Source organism: Ornithodoros turicata, chromosome 1 (assembly GCF_037126465.1).
Source record: "Ornithodoros turicata isolate Travis chromosome 1, ASM3712646v1, whole genome shotgun sequence".
NCBI classification, from domain to species: Eukaryota; Metazoa; Arthropoda; class Arachnida; order Ixodida; family Argasidae; genus Ornithodoros; species Ornithodoros turicata.
The window spans coordinates 163499720-163508069 of NC_088201.1; the positions used below are offsets into that span (position 1 = coordinate 163499720).

General features: G+C 46.8%; 1 long non-coding RNA gene across 1 annotated transcript; it reads right to left on the minus strand.

Moving 5' to 3' along the window:
* Positions 1–1351: 1351 nt before the first annotated feature.
* On the minus strand, positions 1352–6490 carry LOC135372320 (uncharacterized). The gene is made up of 3 exons (XR_010415948.1): positions 6399–6490; positions 4703–5541; positions 1352–3442 (listed from the first exon to the last, which is right to left on the minus strand). It is a non-coding gene; the product is annotated as an uncharacterized LOC135372320 (long non-coding RNA).
* Between the last annotated feature and the right edge of the window lie 1860 nt (positions 6491–8350).

Genomic DNA, 8350 nt, shown 5'->3' on the forward strand with positions numbered 1-8350 from the left:
GCCGATAATGCGGAACAGATAATGAGTCAGATTGTCTACAAAGAAGAAGAGCAACGACGTACGTGTCCTGCGTAAATGGCAATGAAATTTAGTGCTCCATGAAGTGCGTGAAAGGAAAGTTGCTTAAGCAGAAGTATAGGAACCGACTCTACATGGCCACCTCTGCCATTAGGTTAGTTTTTAGTTAGTTAGGTTAGTGTGTAACAACAACAAAATTATCTGTTACGGCTCTTCTTTCTGGGTGAGGCTTATGACGTTTTGAACGATCCTCGTACATGACATTGAGTCACAACTCGTCACACGGCCTCGTATATTACCTGGAACATTTAAACTCTGCAGGTCTGTTTCCTTTACTATGGCGAATGTGAGGTTTCAAAGTCTAGTAATACGGACTAAATTGCGCCCCTTTAGCATTTTTTTTAAAATTCCGTCTTAGCGCCGAGAAACAACTGTGGCTATGAACGGCACACAGATGCAGAGAGGACAGCAGGAAGAAGTGGGGGACAGGGGTGTTAGTATGCGTCCTGGGCCGACATCAGGGGGAAGTGTGCCGACATTCGGCTGGAAAGTCACCGGAAAACCCAGGGAAAACCTCAGACAGCACAGCCGGTGACAGGATTCCAACACACGTGTCACCTCCCAGTCTCTGCGTGGGAGGCGATCATGCTAGCCACTATGCCACGGGAGCTTGTCCCCTTTAGAATCATCCCTAAAATCTTGTCATTCGAATCTCCGCGGCATTATATTTTCTGAAGATATTCGTACTCTGTGAGACGCGGAAGAACGATTTTTTGTTTCGTGTAAGCGCCGCCGAGCAACTGTGGCTATGGGTAGCGTACAGACGTGAAGAAAGGACAGCACGAAGGAGTGCGTTCGATTTTTTGAGGAGCTGGACAATATTTCTACTATGAACGGCTGGATTAATTATTTGTGTACACATTGTACTAGTAATCAGCGAACGTCTTGTAGATTTCGAACATGCTTCGGATCTCCCGGGTAGGCTCTATGCTTTGCACTGGTTCTCTATAGAAAAGTGAACGGTGTTCCAATTCGGCAATCATGCGAATGAGGAGGGGATTTGCCCAGGCAGGCCAGCCATTCCACATGGATAAAATGTAATCCCGCACTGTCTTCTTTTCTGTTGATTCTAACTCATCATCAGATTCGGGACGCACTCCGTATGCCCGTCAGTATTTTCTAAAGAATTCGACGAGTTCCTCTTCTGTAAACGGAACCATTTCTAAAGGCTCGGCTTCGATAGCATCTCGTATCGTTGTCCTGAACACTACACGGTTCATGATACATATTTTTGAAACATTGGTTTTATTCAGGAACTTTGCAACTGCGAGAATGTACTCACGGCATTCTTTTTTGATTTTGTCAAAAGCATCAAAAATGATCACAATCTTGACCGGAGTGTCATTTTGCACACAATGCTCAAACAATTTAAATTCCGGTCCTTTAGTTTCTACGTTGCACAGAAGGGCCAATTGATGTAAGTCTCTGACGCCATTTGCTAAATTGACAAGTCCAATTCTCCGTGGAAGGTACACATGCAATACCCAATTCTTCACATCAATGTTTTTTATCTGTACTGAAAGCCTCGACGCCAAGGCGCTCTTGCCCGTTCCAGGGAGGCCACAGACAGCCACAACTTTCTCCTGTGTCTCCGAGAGGTACCCTTCGCCATAATCTTCACCAAGTACTCCGAAGGTCAAGCGTCGCCTGACGTAGTAATCATTCACGTCTTGTGCCACTTTGCTAAGTTGTGGCGCTACTTCGATATACTTGGACTGGCATAACTTTAGGAATGCAGTGGCGTTAATAAAGTTTACAAAGTTGTCCAAGTTAATCATCTCATCAATTAGTGGCCGATAGTCGGCGCCCTGAAATAGTATGTGTGACTTACTGAGAACCTTACGCTTCTCTGCAATTTTCCCGAAGCAAGCCTTGTCTATATAAGCGAAGGAACGATTCATATGTACACGAAAGAATGAGCTGTTCTAAAAAAGAAAAAAAAAACCATCCTGTTGTTCCTCTCTCAGAAAGTAATGTTTGTGTCCACGAGGTACAAGCAGGATTACTCTTGTGCCAATCACTGGTGAAACTTCGCTGAGAAGCTCGAATATGGTGCGTAGTTTTCTGCTATCGTTGCAGGTTAGAAGAACGAAGTTACATTTGTTTTCAGTCAAGACATCTGCCAGCGTGTCGTCCCACTGGGATGCTTCGAAAAATAAGTACGGCTGTCCCGTAGACTTGAGCGCATCGTGGACAAGGATCTCAAGCAACAACAGCTCTGGACCTGTAAGAATGAGGAGGGGAACATCCTTTAGGTCCTGGTGCTTCATGGGTTCCGTGAAGGTTACATTGAGCTTCTCCGTCTTATCTGCTTTTTGAAGCCTCACGTTTTCTATCTTAATGTTTTCTGTGTCTTTACTGGAGCATGCATTCTTGATGTACTTTGCCATCTCAGATGTAACAAGTTCACTGTAGAATTCGAGGAGCTCCGGTGTCTGACCTCTCAGGATGGCGTCGCCTTTTCCAGGACCGCCTCGCAGAGCAAGTATGTGGGGCATCCGGACTATCAGTTCCTTCTCCGGTGCATTATCAAGTGCCATCTTGATTATTTTGTCTAATCCTTTTCGTTTCTTCCTAATGCCTTGAATGATGTCATCGTATCTACGTTTTCTCTCTAGATCAGTGCAACAGTAGGGTATATCCCCGTTCCTGACACCAGACGAAGAGGAAAGTGGCACAGCTCGTGCACTAATGTTCCCAGGACGTCTGCGTCGAATGTTACTTTCGGATTGGCTGCGATAAAAACTTCATCTTTTGCAGTATCTGTTATTTCAAGATTGACGCTATAACGGCATCCCGTCATGGTTTGGACGTCACCTCTGTCGAAGTCGAATCGGATTCTCAGATGATGTGCAGTGGCAGCTACTTGCAGAATAGGTCGAACTAACTCAATGTTGTCCAGTGCTTTGAACATTTTGTCAACATACTTTCCGAAGCCTTGAGAGTTCATTTGACTTTCCGTTCGAGCTTTCAGGTGATTTACATAAGAGTCGTCGTATTTCGTCACGAATAGTCGTTGTCTTTGAAGTTCCGACCGTTGAATCCTGTTTAGACTTTTCAAGCATTTCCATTCTTTCTTACTTCTGAAATCACACTCGTGCGACAGAAGCAATCCATATATATAGAAAGAGTTGCTCTTGATTGCTCTGTGCATGGCTGACTCGCCGGTGTCTGGGTGTAGCCACAATCTGAGGTGTCGTAGCATTCGAAGACATTGTTGCACTTGAATATGACTCCTTTCGTCTATCGCCTTGTGCATTTCTCTTAGCATGTCTTCCCATTCATTCTCCTCCTGGACATTGGGCTAATTTTTGTGAGTTGGAGGCTCATCAGTTTTACTCAGAGACGCCTTGGTGATACCTACCTGGAATAAAACGAACGAGAAGGTTGTACACCCGAAATCGCTTTTGCTTTCTTCGAATTATTACTGCATATCAATTGTTATGCTGTTTGTGACCGAAATGGTTTTTTCGTCCAAACCAGGTTTCGGGTTATTCGAACTACACTGGTAGCTGACTTGGTACTGCAAAGGGCGAACCGGCGAAAGGACATCAGGGAAACCCAGCTATCTTATTGTTTGGGCAAAAGGGCTGCCGCAAAGGTACAGGTCATCAATATTTATTTCCTTGCTCAAGTACTTGTCTTAAGATCCTCGCATGTTTTCACAATGCTACGCACTTACAAATGAACTTCACCGCATAGAGCTTTCCAAGCCAACCATCATTTCCAATGATATCGTTATCTGCCCTGATTTGTTGAAAACGCGAGGCGTACGCCTTGTCTGTGACAATTATGCAAAGCATAAGGGTCACAAAAATGACGTACGCCTCTAGTTTTCCACAAATCAGGGCAGATAATGATATCATTTGAGACGATGGTTGGCAAGGAGCGCCCCATGCAGAGAAGTTCATTTTTAAAAGTGTAGTTTTTCACAATGCTAGTTCACCTTTCTTATGGCACTTCAACTGCTATCGAAGTGCCATGCATATTAAACTTTACTGTTCCGGCTGTGTAATGACGGTGAACATATATTTTAACATAGTTGCTCTCCTCTGTACAGAGAGCTCCGTCTTAAGAACATACAAACTTCATAGGCTAGAAACCACCGCATGCGAACTATGATATGCACAAGTGACCTTGCCTAATATTCCATATAGTTGATCAAGTGAAGTATTATGCAGGCAATTGTGAGTTCTTTAACGATGCTCCCTGAATAGGTCATAACAATTGCGTGTAAATGTACTAAAATCTGATAAAAAATTCCGTACTAACCTTCTGATATGTGAACTTGCTCGTAATTATTTAGCTAAACAACAACAACTTTATTACAAGATGATGAATGGGGAGTTTCATCGTCAGGGGCCATACTCTACCCCATTGCTGGTGGTGATGCGGGGAATGAAATAATGAGCCCCTTCACAATAAGGATCGAAGTTCTATGGTATCCAGAAAAGTGAAAAGAGTTTTCAGGGCAGGGCGCTGGATGTGTCCAGGGACCAAGTAATTTTGGAGAGAGAGGGGACGAGCTAAAATCATTGTTTAACGCCTCATTGTTACATTGGCGATGGATACTGATTGCCAATGGATGATGTCATGTTATTGTAAGCCCCAAAAAAAAATTTACCCGTGTTCTCTTACTGCTGTAGCAAAGGAGCAGGAAGCCAAGAATGATGATTGAAGCAACGGAAGCTACGACGACATTCACAATGGTATCCAAGCGTATCGTGATGTTCAAGTGCGTTCCGTCTCCTGTAACAGTCAATATTTACAGGTACGGCTATATTTCCATCTCTCCCTTTCTCTTGATATATGTTTAGATGTTATGCCTGCCCTCAGGATGATCTACGCCCCGGACCAACTTCATGACAGACTGTCACGAGATTTGCGTAACACTCATCTCTCTAACGACTCATAGAGTCCTCAGGGTGCCCTCAAAGTGTTATCATGTCCCTATTTTTCTGAGAATGTCCTCGGAACGTCCTGCAGACACCATATGGGCAATCCATCAAGTGTCATCTGATGTTATCCTTCTGGGATAACTTTCTAATCTGAAATTTCATCCAGGAGCAGGGGGAGTTGGTGATAGTTCACGTCGCTAGAACGCAGCACTCAGACGGGACGAGGGCGGTTAAAACGTGGTTGCAGATACGTTTGTCTTCTTGTTTTAACCGACCTTCGTCCCGCCTGAGTGCTGCATTGTAGCGACATTTCATCTAGGATCCTTCTGTTATCTTCTAGGTGAACTCCTGGGTATGAAAAGTGGTATATTACCAGCTCAACTGGCCCACAATGGAGATGGAAATAGGGTGGAGAGAAAAAAAATATTCGAAAATCAACGACACCGTGGCGAAGAGACCGCTCGGGAGTGACCAGCGCTTGTTGTCGTCAGGTAGTTGCAGAGATCGACGACAGGTGGTCACCTACTTCCAAGACGTCACACCAGATGGCGCTACCATCATAGGTCTATGCGAGAAAAACAGAGAACAACAAGATACTAGCGGCAGGTAAAAGTGGTAACACTGCTGAACAAGTCTAGGCATGCGAGAGAAAAGGCCTAACCGCTACTGCTAAACAGCACGGAGAAAACAGTACACATTGGGGAAAAGGGGAACGGTGAGGCCTAACCACAGCGTCACAATACTACGCAGCTAACACAAGACGGGAACCGCAAAACTGGCGTCAACACGAACAAAAGGCTTGCACACTGCTAAACAAGTCTAAACATACGAGAAGAGGCTTAACACGAGTGCGGTCAAACATCGGCAGTGCGTAGTGCGGCAGGCGGTAGTGCGGGCAAATTGTAGGTTTCGAAACTCTCGACGAAGGTGTACGGGTAAATTCCCTTCCTGAGAAGGCGACGGAAACGGTCACCAAACATTTGACGGGTGCAATGAAACGCACTCTCGCCACCGCTGGAGAGGAGCGTTTCTACCAGGTTAGACAACGAGAGGTTGAAAAACTGCGTGGTATCGCGGAAATGGAGCTCGCCAATATTGAAGCCTCGTATTTTTTCTGTGGTAGACGCTAAGATCCACGGTTCTCCCATATTTAGAACTTGCATGTGGTGGAGAAGGGAGCTCAAATCGTATTGCAGGTTGTGCACGGACACGACGAGTTCTTTGATGTTACGACACGTAAGGTTACACGTATCACACAGCGTCGCAACAAAATTCGAGGAACAGGGGTCTACGAAACGGGTGTGGTCGTGATGCGACACCTTCCGCGTATGTCGTTGGTTATCGCTAAACAAGTCTAAACATGCGCGTACGGCAAACATGCGAGAAAAGAAGCGCGGTAAAACAACGCGGCAAATCACTCACCTTTTCCCCCGCGACGACGGGTGCGACTGCTCCATCCGAGAGGCAGGCAGAAACTGAGCGGGCGGGGGGACTGAGGAGCAACCGAGCACACATCTGCTCTCCGCGACAGCCACCGAGCAACTAACTGGGACGACGCGCCGCGGCAGCTACGCATGCGCGCGCGCGCACGCTCCTAGCGCCCTCTGCGCCGCCCGCCCTCCTGACCGCGGGCTGTTTCGGTTTCGACTCTCCGCTCCTCCCGCTGCGCGCGCGCTCCTAGTGGCAGCGGGTGGCTTCTTCGTTTCGGTTTCGGTCTCATTTCTTTGCGCGCACTGCGCTCGCGTCATCAATACGTGAAGATGTTCAGCTACCACTCGTTACAAAATTGTTCCCGCACCCACGCTTCTTGGGAAGAAGTGGAGAAGGAATGTTTCAGCAGCGAAAGTTCCCGCAACGAGCTCGTCATCACTGCTTTTCGCTACGTGATAGACATGGTAGGCTTTGGCAATATAGGAGAGATCTCGCCGGGGCCGCTGCAGGAGATGGTGCGTCGGATCTACGCCCGTTACGAGAACGTCTGCATAACGGTTCCGGACGGACCCCTGGGACTGATGAGCGAATTTTTGAGTCTGGCCAACGCAGAATTCAACTACATCGCTGCAGACATCGTGGACCTTCTCGCTCGTGCCATCGCTCATATTAAGCATGCCTTGCGGAAGCAGCGACATTTGCAAGCAGTCTACATCGCCAACTCTGTTACCGATTTATTGAAATACCGCTTGGTTATCGACATGCAACGCATTAAACAGTCCGAATAACTTTGACGAGGCTCTGTGTTTTCTTTCACTGAAACATCCTTATTGAATACAAACAAAGGAGTTGGACGATATATGCCTGCACCCTCCCTAACTTGTCTGAACTCACGAACAGAACGAGATGATCAGACGTGCCAGAAAAGGAGAATCTTCATCGTGCCGACGTCATTGCGCGGGTCACGGTACCAGCACGATGACAGAATGGTCATTCTTTTCGTACACCCATTCCGCTACCACACTGCCACGATGACCCGCGCTTCTCCTGTCTGCGAGAGAGAGAGAGAAGCTTATCTCGACTACAACGTTTATTCTCGATTATACGCGTGTGCACGAAGGCCTTGCTCTTTGTTCCACTGTCACTCGATCCCTGACCACGACGCTCTCGAGCTCCCTTCCGGGTTTTCCGATGCTGCACAAAGAAATATAGAGTACTATCGTAATCCTGTACGCGTCAAATCGTCATCACAGCCTACCGTATTCGAAGCTTCCGTAAGGGAAGGAACGTACGGCATCCACGAGATAGCGCTTGTCGTCGTAGGGGACCAAGCTCTTCTTGAGTCTTGAAATGGTGTACATTGTTTGCTTTATACTCTGGATGGTGCACTGCTTCTGAGAGACTGTCTTCTCATTGAACAGAGAATCTCGGTACACTTCGTGCAATAAATGTTTCCTCACCACGTCTTTCTTAACTCCTTTAGCTCTCGCGATCTGTTTATGTGACCCAGCCAAGAGAATGCTGTACATTTTCGCTCGGATGGATACGACTTCCTGAATAACACCACCTCCCGTCTCGTCTTTGAAGTACCCCATCTGGTTCGCATGCTCGTCGTTGAAAAGCGGGTGGTCCGGTGGATAGGAGGACAGATCTAGCTCACTCTCAATTTTCATCAGCTGCTCTTCGAGGCTTTCACACGTGAGAGAAAAAAATATGCTGCCCGTATCGCTATGGATCAATTGCACTGGACACGTGAAGCGACAAAAGAGAGACTCGTAGATGAAGCTGCTGATTCGGACTTTTGATATTTCTAGAATGGCAAAGCCCCTGTAAAGGGGGTGCGTGCATTTGATGCGACGCTGTTTCATCTCGTATAAGATGCACGTGTCGCTCATAATGAGAAAATGCTGGCAGTCGAGGGAGCTAGCTTTTCGGAGCGCGGT